The sequence below is a fragment of the Quercus robur genome, chromosome 2 (genome assembly GCF_932294415.1).
Source record: "Quercus robur chromosome 2, dhQueRobu3.1, whole genome shotgun sequence".
Lineage (NCBI taxonomy): Eukaryota > Viridiplantae > Streptophyta > Magnoliopsida > Fagales > Fagaceae > Quercus > Quercus robur.
The window spans coordinates 11,151,065-11,169,873 of record NC_065535.1 but is presented as its reverse complement, the minus strand read 5'-3'; positions in this window follow the sequence as shown (position 1 = coordinate 11,169,873).

The window sequence follows — 18,809 nt, the reverse complement described above, 5'->3', positions numbered from 1 at the left end:
CAGAGACCCAAATAAAAATAAAAATTCTTCTGATATATATTACTTTTTTTTTTTTTGGAAGAGGAAAATATCCTCAAAATTCATTAAATAGAAGTAGAATCAAAATACAAAGCTTCCACAACTTAGGGGGGAGGGGGGGAGAGAGAGAGAATCTTCAATCCATACAACTTCCTCTAGTACATCCTTAGCATATCTAGCTAGAACATGGGCAACAGTGTTAGCGCTTCTTTTTGAGAAAAACAACCTACAACCAACTAAGTCTATTAAGCATGCAAATCACATCTTGGAGAATATGGCCCAACCGAGATGACAGCCCTTTCCTCGAACTCAAGGCATTCATGAGAGCTTGATTATCTCCTTCAAGAACTAGTTCTGAGAATCCGCACTCCACCACAAACTCCACTGCATTGCGACAAGCTAAAATCTCGGCCTCTTCACTACACGTCACTGGTGGACCCTTTGCTGACAGAGCCGCCATGACTTCCCCTCTATCATTGCGGATAATGGCTCCAACACCAGAGGCACCACCTTCCTGGAAGATCGAAGCGTCAAAGTTAAGCTTGAAATGATCTACACGTGGTGGTCTCCATCTCGATGGACTCGGTAATGTGGCTAAAGCAGATAGTTGAACGTTAGCTCGCCGAAACTCCGCCATAAAATCTTGCGCTCATTTGATTAATACCTCAGGCATGTAATATGCCATTTCATTGGTTCTAAATAATCCAAGCTTGGACAAGGAAAAGCTCGAGCTCATCAGAGGACAAACGGCCAATCAGCTCCTCCATAAGTTGAAGCATGTCAGCTTGGTCTCCAACACACTTCAGCAAACATGTCGAGCAACCTGCCCATACGTCCCGCGCCACTCCACAGTTCCACAGAGCATAGATTCCCGTTTCAGCTTCAAACTTACACACCTTACACCTATTATCCTGGATGATCATCCTGTGCACCAAATTCACCCAGGTGGGTAGAATATTGTGACATGCTCGCCAGCCAAACACTTTGATTTTGTTTGGCACCTTCAACTTCCACAGAGTCTTCCATACAACACCTCCCACAGCTCCACTGGAACTCTCTGCCCAATCCACCTCCTTTTGCAATTGCCGAGCCACATGATACCCTGACCTCACATTGTAGTCTCCTGACTTGGTGAAGGTCCAAAATAGAGAATCAGATATAACTCTTCTGCTTAGAGGCATACGCAGTATAGCTTCCCCATCTTCACAGTTAAAATTTTGCATGATAAATTCTCTGTCCCACCACCTTGTATTCGGGTCTATGAGTTTAGCAACCATTAAATCTTCTTCTACAGTATAAGTTGGATATAATACCTTATTGGTGGGATGGTTGGGAATCCATGCATCACTTAGAACCCGAATTGAAGCTCCATTGCCCACCCTCCAGCAAAACCCCCGTTGAATTATTGGCTTGGCTGCCAATATGCTCTTCCAAGTGAAAGAGCTAGTGGGAGAGTCTGTGGCCTCCAAAAAATTGCATCTAGGAAAATACTGTGCTTTGAGACGTCAAAAAAGCAAGGACTCTTGATCTTGCAATAGTCTCCACCCTTGTTTGGCGAGCATGGCCAAGTTGAATTGTCGTAAATCCTTAAAGCCCATTCCTCCTTCCAACTTTGGTCTAGTTAATTTTTCCCAACTCAACCAATGGATCTTCCTTTCATTCCCAATTTGCCCCAACCAAAACTGAGCAAATAGAGCTTGAAGTTCTTCACACAACTTAGCCAGCAATTGAAAGACACCCATGGTATAAGTTGGGATTGCTTGAGCTACTGCTTTGATAAGAATCTCCTTTCCCACTCTTGATAGCATTTTCCCTTTCCACACTTGGAGCTTTTTCCACACTTTATCTTTTAGAAATGAAAAAGTATGGTATTTCTTCCGTCCCACTAAAGTCGGTAGGCCTAAGTAGGATTCAAATCTGTCCACTTCATTCACCCTCAACAAAGCCTTGATCGCGTCTCTATGCTGAGAGGAAGTATGACTGCTGAAATAGATTGACGATTTATCTATGTTTATACATTGGCCTGAGGCTTCTGCATACAATTTCAAGATCTCCATAACTGCCTTTGTCTCCTTGTCTATGGCTTGGCAAAATAATATGGAATCATCTGCAAACAAAAGGTGCAAGATATGGGGAGCTCACCTACAAATGGATACACCATGAATAATCCCTTCTAATTCTGCCTTTTGCAATAGAGATGTGAATCCTTCTGCACATAAAAGGAAGAGATAAGGTGATAGAGGGTCTCCTTGGCGGATTCCTCTAGAGGGGTGAATCAAACCATATGGCTTTCCATTAATTAAGACTGAAAAAGAAGGAGATGTGACATAGCTCATTACCTTATCCACTCAAAAACCAGGGAGTCCCAACTTTAGCATGATCTTTTTTTTAAAAACCCATTCTACCCTATCATAAGCTTTATTGATATCCAGTTTCATGGCAAGTGTCCCAATTTTGCCTTTCTTCTTTCCATGCATCATATGTAGAGCTTCATAAGCCACCAGCACATTATCTGTAATTGATCTTCCTGGCACAAAGGCACTCTAGGTTGGAGAAATAATTTGAGGCAAAATTTGCTTCAACTTGTTGGCTAGCACCTTTGCAATAATTTTGTAAATGACATTACAAATGCTAATAGGCCTAAAATCAGAGACCTTAACAGGATTTTTAATTTTTGAAATGAGCACAATATAAGTATGATTAAGGGCAGGAGGCATATACCCAGTATTAAGGAATTCAAGAATAGTAGACACAACGTTATCACCAACAATATGCCAAAACTTTTGATAAAAAAGAGCATTCATACCATCTAGTCCAGGAGCCTTTGTAGGTCTCATTTGGAACAAAGCTGCTTTAATTTCATCTGCATTATATTCACTGGACATTGTTTGTTACATTTCAATGGACACCTTTTATTGTACTGCTTCTAAACACTCCTCAATTCGGGTGCATGAACCTGTGGAGAACATATTATTAAAATAGTCCATAGCTACTCCTGCCATTTCTTCTATTTCCTCACGCCAACTTCTCTGTGGGTCCAAGATTCCTTTAATAAAATTCCTCTGCCTTCTCTGAGTTGCTTTTGAGTGAAAAAAACTTGTATTTTTATCACCATGTTTGATCCAATTTACACAAGATTGTTGAGCCCAATATACTTCCTGCTTTCTTAGCCATTCATCCAGCTCCTTGCTTGCTTGAATAAACTCACTTCTATGTTGTATAGTGGGAGGAGCACAAGTCAACCATTCAATCCGCTTCTGTAAGGCCTTTGTCTCTTCTGTGCCAGGATGAGTTTTAGAAGCTCCCCAAGCCCTCAACTCTGAGCTACATCCATTTATCTTTAGCCTGATCATATCTAATGCCGTCTCACTTACTTCACTGTTTTCCCATGCCTCTTGAACTACTTTGGCATAGTCATCCCACAACAACCACACTTCTTCGAATTTGAACCCACTTCTCTTCTTGCATGTTGTCTTGGTGCTGCATGGTTCTGGAGGATCAATGGGAGATGGTCCGATGCATGCGAAATAATGTGCATAACTATAGTTTCAAGAAACTTCAACTTCCAAGCTTTATTAGCCACAGCCCTATCCAAACGTTCCTTAGTATTGGCAGCCCTTGGTCTCCTATTATTCCAAGTGTAAAGGTAACCAATAAACCCTAGGTCAGCAAGATGGCAAAGCTCTAAAGCTTCTTGGAATGCGTCAAATTGTTGAGGTGGAGCTGGTCGGGAACTTAACTTTTTCATCGAACTCAACATCTCATTGAAGTCCCCAATGCACATCCAAGCACCATCAACATATGAGTAAATGTGGGAGAGAAGGGTCCAAGACTTAAAGCGATCATTTGTCTCTGGCCACCCATAAAATTCGGTAAGCAACCATCTAAACCCATCACTTTCGATCACCCAAGCAGAAATTTGGTTATCCAAAAATTTAAACACTTCCAATCTTATATCTTCCTTCCATAGCATAGCAAGTCCACCACCCAACCCTGGTTTTTTAACAACAAACTAATTCTTGTAAGATAACTCACTGCACCACTGTTTAATACCTTCGATATCGAGCCGAGTTTCCATAAAGAAACAAATTTCAGGAGCTTGGTCCTTCACTATTTTGTGAAGACTACAAACTGTCCAAGGGTTCCCAAGCCCTTGGCAGTTCCAACTCAATAGTTTCATTTCTCTCGGTAAGGGTGGTCATCCACCCCCATCGATATGTTTACAGTGTTACCATCTTCCCTAACAACCTTGGAGCGTTTGTGGGACGTAGGTTGAGTGTCTCTGTTGCATTCTGCAGTCAGGGCATCTTCCATTCCTCTTTTACCCGTCGTGGACTTCATAATAATACCAGCTGACTCAATTGGCCCAACATCCATTCTATTCAGCCTAGTCCACGTTAATTTTGGCTTGTTGGGCTTTGACTCTGTATGGCCCAAACTTGAATTGGTTGTGTTTGACACACCCTCTAACTCAACATTCAAATTTGGATGCACATCTCCACCTGGCGTAAGTTTCAGCATAAGTTCATCCACGATTGAAATTTGAGCTGCATTAACTTCCAAGATTTTTTCCTGAATTTTTGGACCACTCCCTCCAAACTTGTGGTTTCCATTCTGGGTTTTTTGGCGTGCCCTGTAGTCTGGTACCCTAGCTGCCGCCGTCGCCACTTCAAGCCTCTCATCACTCTCCGTGGCTGGTACATCAGTTATACCCGTTGGCTCGAACCTCATTGGATTGGATAAGCTTACCAGGACCATATCAAATACATTCATATTTTCCCGAAACCATGCAAGAACTTGTTAGATGCAAAATTTCACAAACCATATGTGAATAAATCAAAAGTCCCAAAGAAACATAATTTACACACTAAAGCATCTCAAACTATTCACAATTATTTAAATTAGCCCCACAATTTCAAATTACTAAAATCAAACGACCTTTGAAATCCAAAAGAGAGGATGACATGGCTAGACATACAAGACCAACAGAAAAATAGAGTGAAAACTTAATCACAAAATTAAACTTAAACTTAATTATAACACAGCCAGGAACTAAGAGCTTAACATTACCAAATTGATTCAATTGTTTAAGGAACAGATCGAGTTTTTTATCTTCTTGAAGAGCTTGATCTACTCTTAGTGTTCTTGAGCTAGCATGGACAATTTCCAAAATTTTTACAAATATCCTTTTTAATTCTTAATTGTTTTTATTTTATTTTATATTTTTAATTGTGAAGTGATAAGGTAACTAAAGGGTGAATAACCAGGCTAACCTTGAGTTGGTAAAGTGACATTTTTCAAACTATGAATATATTATATAATATCAGTTCTAAGCACAAACGGATAAAGTGTAATTAACCATAAAAAATGAAAGAGATGAACAAAAATATATTAGGAGAAAGTAGGGTGCAGAAGAATAAGGAAGAGTGAATGTGAGAAATTGAACATACGCCTATCTAGAGAGTCACATGAAACTCAGCCTGGATTGACAAGAAAAGCTCCACCTAATCTAATTGTTAGAAATTTATTTTTAGATAATCCTTCACAATCAAACTACAATTAATCAAAGTGAAATAATTTGATCCAAACATGTTCGAGGGACTACCAAGCAAATCGAATCCAACTTTTGGCCCAAAACCATGCTTTTAGTATAATCTTCATTAGCTAAATTAAATCAACTCTCATAAATTATAATCTTCATTGGCTAAATTATATTGGTTTTTAAAATGTTAAATGATTAGTTTAAAAAATAATGGAAGAACAAAATTGAAACCACAAACAAAATATAGGGACAAAAAGGATTTAAAATTTGATTATAATTAGAATAATACCACGAAAAGATAAAATGTAATTTTTATAAACACTAACAAGTGTGTTGGTTCATGGGTGAGAAAAATCCCTACAAAAATATGGGATTTGGAAACATCCCAATAAGGATTCAATATATTATAATTAACTATGTTTGCTCTCTAAGCAAAATTGTAAGGGCATGTTTCACTCCCAAAGACCAAATGAAATGGTCAATGGCCCAAAGAGCCCAAAACAATGAATTTGTAGAGAGTGAGCTTGAAATTGAACTTTCAATGAGTTAGGTGGACAATGATCACAGTAGGCTAATTGGTACTAGAAATAATAAACAAACAGTTTTTGGGTAATGAAAATCCTCCTCGGCAAAGTCCGAGGAAGGTTGTTCTTATTTATTTCTCTTAGACTTAACCATAATTACAGTTCTTGAGTGTACAATGATTTTTCTATAGATTATTTGATGATCCCCTTGTAATGGAGTTTTTCTTCTTTATATTCTCCTTCCGTACTTCATCTCAGCCCTCCACGTGTAGATCAGATTGCTGGCTTTGATACTTGTCCCATCAGCACCTTCCTGAAGTCTTTGTGGGAAGCTGTAAGGCTAAAGTTTACTATTCAAGTATCACCTCTACATTAATGTGGCCAGGGGGTTATCTGCAAAGCATTCAATGCGGTGGTAGCAGCTTTCTTCTCAGATATTTTCCAACTTTCTTTTGTCTTATCCTTATTTGGCATTTACCGTTGCCAACGTGATTACCTGTTGCCTGGTTCTCGGCGTAAGGCCGAACCTATGACCTCCACTCTGCTTAGCCGAGGAGGTACTTCTCCTTGGACAACACTTCCAATTCCTCATGATTAAACTTCTTCCACGGATCCTTAATTTGTAGGCTTCCAATAGAATTTACCTGTCCTCGGACTATTTGATGTCCTCGGACACTGCCCACGACCCAATACCCATACCTGGGCCCTTCATCCCTACAATAGCCCCTTGAAATTCCACTCTTTTGCTCATAAAAAAAAAGTGGGATTTCGATTTCCTAGCAACTACCCCTCTCACTCTTATGTCATTTCTTTCTGTGCAGGTGTCTTTTCAACTGCAGAGAGGCACGCATTTGATGCTTCGGCATCTGGGATGCTCCAACATTTATTTTATTTGGCGCCTTGTCCCCCATGTCCTGTAGTGTGATGAAGATCCTGTGGTCGAGAAATTTTATGGGGATTTGGGCGGGAACTCTCGCGCTTACTTTTCCCCTCCTTATATATATTGCTCGAAGATTCTAGTTGTTCCACTTTTTGCGTCTTCAACTCTTAAGAACCAGTTCGAGGAGCCCTTCTATACTTTTTTAAGTTACCTTTAGCGTTTCTTCTTAAATTTAGAACCTTTTCTTTCTCGGCCTCTCTAATTTCAGTTTGTCACCCTAACACCTTTAATTACTTTTCAAATGGGTAGATTCGCTAGTTTAGTAGACACCCTAGAGGGTATAGAGAGCTTTGAAGCTTGTTACCATATTCCACCTAGGGTTTCCATTAGGTATTTTCGTTGAGGGGAATGGCATGCCCTGAGGCGAGAGGGGGAAGTAGTAATCCTTATGATTGCCTTTATAGAGGGAGGGGTGAGAATCCCCATGGGTAGAGTGACTAGGGACTACCTTATTGCCCATAGACTTTCTCTTATCCAGTGCACCCTTAATGTGTTTAGGATTTTAGGTAGTGTAGACGCCCTTAACGAAAAGATGGGTGTGAACCTCACCAATCATGATGTTAACTGGATATACAATCGTCAACGCCTTAAAGGACAGGGATAGTATTTGAAAACCAGAGTCCCTGCAGTTAGGCTGATATCGTCTCCCTGATACTAACAAGGGTATGAACAAAGATTTCCTAATTGTGTCTGGGGAGTGGCATGATGGACTTCATTGCCCAACACGAGATGGGACGCTAGGTGGGGTGTTTAGGTTTAGGTTTACTATTCTAACAATACCCTTTTTCTTACTAGCATTTTTTTTTGTGCTTACTTCTTTTGTTTTCATTAGTAAATTGGTTCTTATTTTACCTGTGTTGTACTCTAACAATGTTTTTACTCTTGGTGAATTTGCAGATAAGTACTCTATAATCCCTAACTTCAGTCTTGTTAACGAGCCCGACCTAACAAGGATACTGAAGGCCGAGATTTTTGTCCACACCGACAGACAGTTGAGAGCAGCCCACATCATCCTCGGCTACGATCCCATCTCCTCTAGCTTTCAAGCCCCTAAGTACGTTATAAAAGCAAAAGGCCCTCGCTTACACCAGATCAACATCGTAGTACCAGGCTTTCTTGCTGGTCCTACTCCAGAAGGCACACAACTAGTGGAATCGCCCTTTCAGCGCATTGCCGAGGAAGAAGCAACCCCTTCCTAACCAACTCCTGAAGAAACAGCAAAAGTAGTTGAAGTTTCGAACTCCGAGGAAGACTTTGAAGTTTTCAACCAACTTCATTCTCTAAAGCCTTTAGACGTTGACGTTAGCCACCGTCCCTCGGCACAAGTAAGCAATGTTCAAAAAGCCCCCAGTATTCCCAATGCAATGGTACTACAACGCAAGGCCAAGACAAGCCTTTTTGAGCTTCTTGAGTCTTACGTAGGAGGCACTGTGCTTGAGGTGGCTATCCAAACCAAGCCTCCTACTCCCCTTCTCGCCCAAACCTCCCAGCCTGATCCTACGGATAAGAAGAGGAAGCGGGACCTAAGTTGTTGAGGAGGGAGAGGTCATCCCCTCCAAAGAAACTGATCCCCAGAAAGGGGCTAAAATAGCAAGCGTAGCCCAGACGAGGTCCTCAAGTGAAGGGGCCATTGTGGTGAGGGGGCTTGATTGTCACCCTAGGGTCCAAACTTGGAACCCTCCCTTGGTACTGAATGGATCTCCCCTTCCCCTTGATTCCTCTATTAGGGACTTCCAAAAGAGGAAGGCGAGGTATGTGGCCAATGCCCTGGAGCAGCCACTACTGCTACCTAATGACATGGCAAACTTGAGGACCATGAAGAAACACGAAGTGTTTCTAACTCTGAAGAGGGACCTTGCGTTGGTAAGTTTTTCCTTTTTTCTCCTTAGTGGGTTTATGTAAATCTTCAATGAGTATAACTCGAGGTAAACTTTGTCCAGAAGAGGTTGCCAAAGTAGCTAGAGAATTAGCATGGGTATTCCTGCTTCTAGGAATTTGTTGCAAAATGAAAAATTCAAAACTTGATTGCAAGTGCCTAGCTTGAATCAAATACTCTTGCATTCTCAAGTCCCTAGCTTCCAACTCCCCCTTTACTTGGCCCACCACCAACCTCGAGTCCGAGAATACCTCCACTGTCTTTCCTCCCATTTTCTGAACCATAGTCATTCCTACCAACAAGACTTCATACTCGGCTTCATTATTCGTGACCAAGAAACCCAACCTTAAAGATTTCTCAATGGTGATCTTGTCTTGGGACACCACAAGTAGTCCTACCCCAAATCCTCTCTAATTAGCTGCACCATCAACATACAATTTCCAAGATGAGGATCCTTGTAGGGAGATAGTTTCAACTGGTCTCCTTCCCAAGTTTTGCTCCTTGTCCTCCATTTCTACTGGAGATTCAGTAAATTTTTCCACCAAATCTGCAAGAACCTAGCACTTAATAGAGGTTTAAGGCATATACTTAATATCAATGGCTCCCAAAACTGTTCCCCACTTGGCAATTCTCCCTATATAATCAGCCTTTTGAAGCAATGATTGAAAAGGATGTTAGGTTAAAACCACAACTATGTGAGCTTGAAAATAATGAGGGAGTTTCTGTGTAGCATGTACCATAACCAAAATAGCCTTCTTTAGAGGCAAATAACGAACCTCTGTTTCGTGTAGTGACTTGTTCACATAATAGACTGGTCGTTGTACTCCATTGTCCACCCTTACTAGTACTAGACTAACTGCATGGGATGCCACAACAATATAGGCGAAAAAAACCTCCTTCTCCTCAGGCCTGGACATAATGGGTGGTCGAGAAAGATAATCCTTCAACTGTTGAAAGGCCAAGAAACACTCTTTAGTCCACTCAAATCCTTTTCATTTGTGCAACAGTTGGAAGAAAGGCCTACATCTGTTAGCGGACCATGAAACAAATTGGTTCAGGGCTGCAGTCATTCTTGTCAACTTCTGGACTTCTTTGGGACTCTAAGGAGGTTGTAGATTGTTAATTGCCTTAATTTGATCAGGGTTGATTTCAATTCCACGATGAGTGACCATATAACCTAGAAATTTGCCTGAACTGACGCCAAAAGAACACTTAGAAGCATTAAGGCGTAGTTTGTGTTTTCTCAGTACTTCAAAAAATACTTCCGAGGTCATTTACATGCTCGGACTCCACCTTGCTTTTCACCACCATATCATCTATGTAGAATTCAATGTTTTTGCCAAGTTGAGGTTCAAACATCCTAGTCATCATCCTCTGATAAGTGAGTCCTGCATTCTTCAGTTGAAAGGGCATCGCTTTGTAGTGGTAATTCCCAGTGGACATAACAAAAGTAGTCTTTTCCTGATTATCCAGAGCCAATGGTATCTGATGGTACCCCTTAAAGGCATCTAAAAAGCTCATATAAGGATGACCAACTGTTGCATCCATAAAAAGCTCATTCGAGGTATCGGGAAGGGATCTTTGGGGCAAGCTTTGTTTAGATTTGTGAAGTCAACACATACTCGCCACTTCCCATTCTTCTTCTTTACCACCACTGTGTTGGCCAACCACTCAGGATAAAACACCTCTTTTATTACTCTTGCTTGCTTAAGCTTGGTCACTTCCTCTTTAACAGCGTCATAATGTTCTTTGGAAGAGCGCCGAGGTGGTTGCTTCTTAGGGGTGATAGATGGATTAATGTTTAGATGATGACAGATGAAGTTTGGATCCATCTCAGGAGCTTCATAAGCACTCCACGCAAACACGTCAACATTCTTCCTGAGGAAAACAACTAGTTCTTCCTTCTCTCAAAGAGATAACTGAACTCCTACTTGGAAAAACTTCCCCTCATCATTATCAATGATGATTTTTTCTAACTCTTCACACTTTGCCCCTTCTGCCACAACATCCGAGGACAAGACTATTCTCCTTGATTGCTATAAATCCATTTTTGTAATAGTCGAGGACTCACCTTCAGACTAATGTTTGATTGCAGCCACCAAACATTGTCTGGCTATAGACTGGCTTCCAATCAATTTCTTAACCTGAACCCTTGAAGGATACTTTACCTTTAAGTGCAAAGTGGAGGAAAAAGCCCTCATAGCATGAAGCCAAGGCCTGGCCATAATAATTGTGTAGGGGGAATATGCATCTACCACAATAAAGTCCACTTCCACGACCTCCGACTCTACTTGAACAGGTAGTCTAATTTAGCCCCTTGGGATGACTATCTTCCCATCAAACCCCACAAGAGGAGAGTCATAATAAGCTAGGTCCTCGAGTTTTAGCTTGAGCCCTTTATACAGATCAGGGTACATGATCTCTGCGCCGCTACCTTGATCTACCAAAACCCTCTTCACATCGTGCCCTCCAATCTGGAAGGTAACCACCAGGGCATCATTATCATATGGCTATAAAGTTCCGACTTTATCCTCATCAGAAAAACTTAGAACTGGTCGGACTTCCATTCTACCCCTCTTAGGATCAGGGATCAGGTCCTCTACATATGGCCGAGATATAGACATCACCCTGGATGGATAGGAACTAGTCTTACCTGGGGTAGCAAGAATAACACTGATTGTGCCCAAAGGTGGTCTTAAAGAAGCATCCCTCTGATGTGCCGACCCTGCCTGGCTCCCTTGTCCATTGGGTTGATACAAGAATGGTTTTTGTTTCCCAACCTTGACCAGCTGCTCCAAATGATCCTACAGAGTCCTACATTCTTTTGTAGTATGTCCTCGGTCCTAATGGTACTGACAATGAAGACTTTGGTTGCGCTTCATGGGGTCTCCACCCATCTTATTTGGCCACTTAAAGTCTGGCTCATTCTTTATTTTCTCCAAGATTTGGTGCACAGGCTCCTTGAACATAGTACTAACTACTTGGGCAGTGGTAGGTCCAATATGCCCAGCAAACTTTAACCTGCGTCAATTATTGTTGTACCTCTCCGATCTGAAATCCCTTTAGTCTTGGGGAACTACCTTGGCCTTCTCATTTCCTTGTTGTTGATCCTTCTCGACCTGTTTATACTCATTAATACGATCCATGAGCTAACGACGCTCCTAGCAGGCTTCCTTGTTAAAGACTTCCTCAAATCGTGCTCGACAAGCAGACCAACCTTGAAAGTCCTTATTGCCACATCATCAAAATTTTCATCTATCTCATTAAACATTTCTCAATACCTGTCTGAATCCATTTTCAGAGTCTCTCCTTCTTGCATGATCATAGACAACAAAGAATCCAAGAGACGAGAAACCCTACTACAAGTAACAAAAGGAGCTCCAAAGGCCCTAGTAAGCTCTTGAAAGGAATTGATTGAACTTTCTTTCAAACCATCGAACCATCTCATCGCCACTGGCCCTAGGCTAGATGGGAACTCCTTGCACATCAAGGTCTCATTCTTTGAGTGAACATCCATTCTTTGATTGAAATGGCAGACATGCTTCACATGGTCTGTCCTAACATTATACATGGTAAACGTTGGCTGAGTAAACTGCCGAGGAACTTTCCTCCTTCAACCCTTCGTGTAAATGGTGATTTAGAAATCTAGCGCAAGGCCTTGCTCATAGCATTATTACCTAGGCCTCTACGAGATGGACTTTTGCTTCTTCGCCTATAATGGCAATCCTCATCACATGAAAAAGACTCACTGGGTGGAGTCTTGATCTGGGCCTGTAGCTATCATCATTATCATCCTTAGAGGGAGACTTTGAGCTTGAAGGAGTCCCTCTCCGTCACTTACGGCATAACTTCCCTTGTAAGTGGTCTATCTCTAACTACATGTTCCTGGTGTCTTCTCCATGTGACACATGACTCCCACTTCTAGAATGACTCCTACTTGTATGGGTGGTGTGCACACTAACCTCGCGGTCTCTCCTTCGTTCAAGATTAAGAAATTGATCTTAACGTTGGGATCCCATAGATTCTTCATGGTGTGGCCCTAAACCTACCTTGGTTGGACGATGAACTCAAAAATGTTCAAGTTTCCCACAGACGGTGCTAATTGTAAAGGCACATTTCACTCCCAAAGCCTAAATGAAATGGTCAATGGCTCAAAGAGATCAAAATAATGAATTTGTAGAGAGTGGGCTTGAAACTGAGCTTTTAATGAGTTAGGTGGCCAACGTTCACAGTAGGCTAATTGGTACTAGAAAGTATAAACAAACAATTTTTGGGCAATGAAAATCCTCCTCGGCAAAGTCCGAGGAAGATTGTTCTTATGTATTTCTTTTAGATTTAACCACAATTACAATTCTTGAGTGTACATTGATTTTTCTATAGATTATCCGACGATCCCCTTGTAGTGGGGTTTTTCTTCTTTATATTCCCCTTCCTTACTTCATCGTAGCCCTCCACGTGTAGATCCGATTGCTGGCTTTGATACTTATCCCATCAACACCTTCCTGAAGTCTTTGTGGGTAGTTGTAAGGCTGAAGATTACTGTTCAGCTATCACCTTCACATTAATGCGACCAGGGGATTAGCTGTAGAGCATTCAATGCAGTGGTAGCAGCTTTCTTCTCAGATATTTCCCAACTCTCTTTTGTATTATCCTTATATGACGTTTAACCTTGCCAGCGTGATTACCCGTTGCCTAGTTCTTGGCGTAAGGTCGGACCTATGACCTCTACTTTGCTTAGCCGAGGAGGTATTTCTCCTCGAACAACACTTCCAATCATGGTTTCTAAACCCAGACCGGACTGTATGGTCCGACTGGGTTAACCATGAACCTTTCACAAACATGGTTCTTTTAGTCTTAAGAATCGGTCTATGCTAAAAAGGTAGGGAACCATTTGAACCGCGGTCCAACCGCACAGTTCTGAGAACTGTGATCAGACCGCTTCTCATGGTTCCCTACTTCCCTTTGAATTTGAACCTGAAAAAAAAAAAAAAAAAAAAAAAAAAAAAAAAAAAAAAAAAAAAATTATGCTCCCTTCAGAGTACTTACAGACTTACAACCATTGTTGAAGGCTGAAGCTTCAACCACCGTGAGATAGGGCTATCCACACCCACCCGTGACCCGCAAAACCCGTCCGATCCGGAGCTACCCAAAACGAAACCAACCGACCCAAGGAGAGAGGTGGTCGGCAGCGGGTCTCAGAGGTTCAAAACCGATGTCGACGAGTCGAATGGCGGATCTCCTTCTCCAAAAATCGAGCCACCCGATCCAACCGGCTAAAGGCCAGATCTACCTCTAATCCGGCAAAAACATACTGATTTTCACTCAAATGTCCTCATTTTTGCTCATGTCTAGCTACAATTTATTGGGTTTCGCTCAAATATGGCACAAATCTGGTGAGTTTTTCTCAAATCCAACGAAAATTTGGTAATTTATTGCTAAGATCCGGTGGGTTTTCCTCAAATCCGGCAAAGATATGGTGTTATTTTGCTCAGATCGAGTGGTTTTGCTCAAATCTGGTGAAGCTCCGGCTAAAAAAAATGTAGTTGCCGCCGATTTGAACCTCCGACAACATATTTTCAGCTTCGACTGACTCAACCACCGACCAAACAGGTTCGATCTGACTTGACTCGTGGGTTTTTGCAGTTGGTGGTGCATCTTCTTGTCGGAAACCCGATGTCATCGGGTCAGTCACGGGTTGGGCATAAATCCGTCCCGGACTGACCCGTGGACACCCCTATCGTGAGATGCTATTAGACTTGAGATTGCATTGCCATCTTCCTATTCTTCTTCTCTGTTTCGCTTGCACTCCCTCTCTATGTTTTTGACGATGCTGTTTCTTCATTTTTCCTTCCGGAGTCTTCTTCTGTTTTTGGTAAATGAAGTCCTCTTTTTGCTGTTGCTTTACTGTTGTTGCTTTACTGTCAACCACCAACATTTGCTTTACTATCAACCACTTCTTTTTTTTTAAACAAGTCAAACAACTGTCAACCACTTCTAGTTCTAGACTCTAGCTTTTGTATTTATCCTATAGGTTTTTTTTTATTTTTTTATTTTTTTATTTTATTTTTTTTTTTTAATTCATAAATGGTGGACTATTCAAATGGGATTGGGCATAAAAAAAAATTGTTTGGGTTGTCAAATGGGCTTAGCCATGGACAGACATTAATTTATCTCTTTACCATTTTATTAGGTCTAATAAAATAAAAATAAAAATGATTGGGTACTCAAATGAGCTTTGTCATGACTTAAGAGCTCTAATAAAAATTTTAAATATATATAAATATATATATATATATGTATTGTGGTAGCACGATTTTCCTGGCCCAACTTATGTTGGTTAGGCCTTGGCCCAAAGCGCAACCCACAATAAATATTTGTAGAGGATGGGTCAAAGAACTTGGCCTCAGTGAACTTGTTTGGTTTAATGCATGGACAATATTGTTTGCAAAAAGAAAATAAAAACACCAGAATGGATCTTTCTCAAGTCTGATTTTATTTCTTCTTTGTTCCTGATACCGTTCTCCCGTCCCCCTCTTTGAGGGACTCCACTACATTATATATTTCTCTTCTTTTCATCTCAACCTTACACCTGTTAATCATCCAAGCATCCACTTGAGCACCTGTCCCATCAGACGCCCTCATCAGTCCCTTTGTGAGTTGCAGAGGCCAAGGCGGTACTGTTCAGGGGTCTTTTCCTCATTAATGCGGCCAAGAGGGTGGTTGGGGTGCAATTAATGTGGTGGTAGCCTTCCATGAGATATTTTGGATTTAATTCTTTTTATATGTTGTGAAGATGAGCAGAAAGGGCTGGGGAAAGTTCCTCGTCTGGGCTTCATGATGTCCGAGGAGGAGTTACTCCTCGGACAGGTTTCCTTGGCGCTATTGGGATTGAGTAACGCTTCATATGAGGCTTCTCTTCGGACAGGACGCTCCTCGGACGGGCCTGAGTTTGGAATAGCCCATCATTTTTGGGCCGGGCCCCACATGTATGTATATAATTATTTATCTTTATTTTTAGATAAATTTTCAATTTTTACTAATTTAATATATTTATTTATATTTTAATCATCAAAAACCTTGAATCTCTCCCTTTTACGGTTCATTGAACGGTCCGAGTTTCAAAACCATGCTTCCAGTTCCTCATGATCAGACTTCTTCCACAGACTCTTAATTTGTAGGCTTCCAATAGAATTTACCTGTTCTCGGATTATTTGATGTTCTCGGACATGGCTCACGGCCCAATACCCATATCTGGGCCCTTCATTCCTACAAAAACAATAATAATTTTGAAATGAAAAAAAGTAAGTAAATATTCAAGGCTTCAAAAAAAGTTCCAATTTAAACATTTTTAGATTTAAAAAGAGTGAGATGTGGTCATTTAAATTTGATGTAATTGTGTTGTCTATGACTAAACACACACACATATATATATATATATATATATATATTTATTTATTTATATATGGTTCTATAAATTGCGTTCACTAGCTAAAAAATTGTTTATGTCATCTTCGAGGTCTCATACATATGTTTTTATATTATTTCCTAGATGTACAAACTCATTCTTTTTGTTGCCCTAATACTTTCTCATTCTTGTAATCTAATTTTAAGGGTCCGTTTGGATTGAACTTATTTTTGCTGAAACTGAAAACTGAAACTGAAAACACTGTAGCGAAATAATTTTTAAATGTGTAAATAGTGCTGTGGGACCCATTTTTAATGAAAAAGTTGTTAAAAAATGTAATTTGTGGGTCCATGAACAGTGCATCTGAGCACTGTTCATGGAAAATCTGGTCAACAATTGCGGCTTGGAAAAAAAAAAAAAAAAAAAAAAAAAAAAAAAAAGGAAAACGCAGAAATAGTGAACGTGGACGCGCAAACGCGCAATCCAAACACAGTCTAAGTCTACAATTCTTTTTGTTGCTTAACACTCTCTCATTCTTGTAATATAATTTCAAGTCTACATGTTAGATTTTTGTTTTAGGGGTTTATACTTTATATTTTTCTTAGTCCAAAAAACTAGGTGAAAATTCCTTTCTCACATCCTAATCCATAAGGCTAATTAATGGCATAATCCTAGGCCCATGTTTATATGATGGATTTAGCAACTTCGACGTATGAAATTCTTTTGTTTGCTCATGGATATATCTCTCATGCATGAGTGGTTATTTTATTTTATTTTTTTCCGCAGAGAGAGAGAGAGTGAGAGTGATCATAACCTACTAACAAATCTGAAATTGGAGGTAGCTCTTAGATTCTCTGTAGACATTTTAGTACGTTTTGATGTTTTGTCCATACCATTTACGTAAACAACGTCCAAAATTAATCAATTCCTTTAATATCTTATGATTGTTATGTTTCTTGAAGCAGTAAGATAAGCAACGTTTAGCCATGTGATACATTGGGTCGTCTTGATCTGGGTACGTACTCGGCAATACAATCTTGAAAACACTTCATAAAACAGAGTGTACGGAGTGCAATGTCCTCTTCTTTTGACATTTTCTCACAAGTTTCCACTTTCCATATGTTTTTCAATGCAAATATGAAATATGCTTTTCACTTTATCAATTTGAGAGGGATGATCAGGAAGTGGAGGTGAAAGTGAAAAAGGATGGAAATACGTAGAGACAATATCATTTCCATGTACTTTCATGATAATAAAAATAACAAAATATATCATAACTATAATAAGCTTTTCTATAAATTTCCTAGCCATCAATCCTCTCCCAAATCTGAAAATTTTTCTTATTTTGAATGAACATATCAGAACAATAGGTAGGAGTTAATTGCATTTGTCTTATATAGAATTGCATGATTTGATACGTTTATAACTAAGATAATTTGACTTGTACATTAATTTATTCTTATATTATTATTTTTGTTCAACGGTTTGTCGTATAAGAATTGTGACTGTTTGAATCGAAGTATGAGAATCAAGTAAATGCCTTTTGGCTATGGTATAGTAGTTTTATGTCTAAACGTGTGGTATAAGAATTATGGCTGTTTGAAGTATTAGAACTAAGTAGTGCCTTTTGGTGACTGTTTGAAATATAAGAATCAAGTAAATGCCTTTTGGATATGGTATAGTAGTTTTATGTCTAGACATGTGGTATAAGAATTATGGCTGTTTGAAGTATTAGAATTAAGTAGTGCCTTTTGGTGACTGTTTGAAGTATGAGAATCAAGTAAATGCCTTTTGACTATGGTATAATAGTTTTATGTCTTTAGGCTATGCTCACAAGGTTTCATGATTTTTTTCCCCTCCCTTTTTAATGTCTTTTGGCTATGGTCACAAGGTTTCATAGGAGATTTTTTTTCAATAAGAATTTCTATGAGGACGATTTGTTCCTTATTGGAAAAAATAATGTCATCGATCATGCACAAGTGTTTTTCCTTTTCCTTAAGCATGTGAAAATAAACCATTACATGCAAAGTGGGCTTTCCAAATTACTTTTCTTCAAGGTGATCTTGAGAAAATTATTAATCTTTTCAAATGAATTGTAGAGTAAGACCATTATCTTCCATTAGAAAGGATCAAGATTATTAAATTTAAGTAAATAACTTTAGCTCTCACTTTGAACATGAAGGTCAAACAAGATCTTTCTTTTTTTTTTTTTTTTTGCTGAGAATAAAAAACTTTTATTAACAAAAATAAGATACAAACTGAGCATCCTCCTTAATTACATCCAAAACAGAATGAGGAACTGAATTAGAATCAAAGAAGCCAAAAAATCCATTTGAAAGTAACCAACGGCTGAGAACATGAGGAGCCTTGTTAGCCTTTCTAGGAACCCAGTTAAAGGAAGAAGAATGAACTAAACTAGCTAACTGTCCATGGAATAGAATCGGTGGAGGAAGTCAAACCTTGCAAACTTGATAGTCACGTTCAAAACTTACATTGATAAGTTT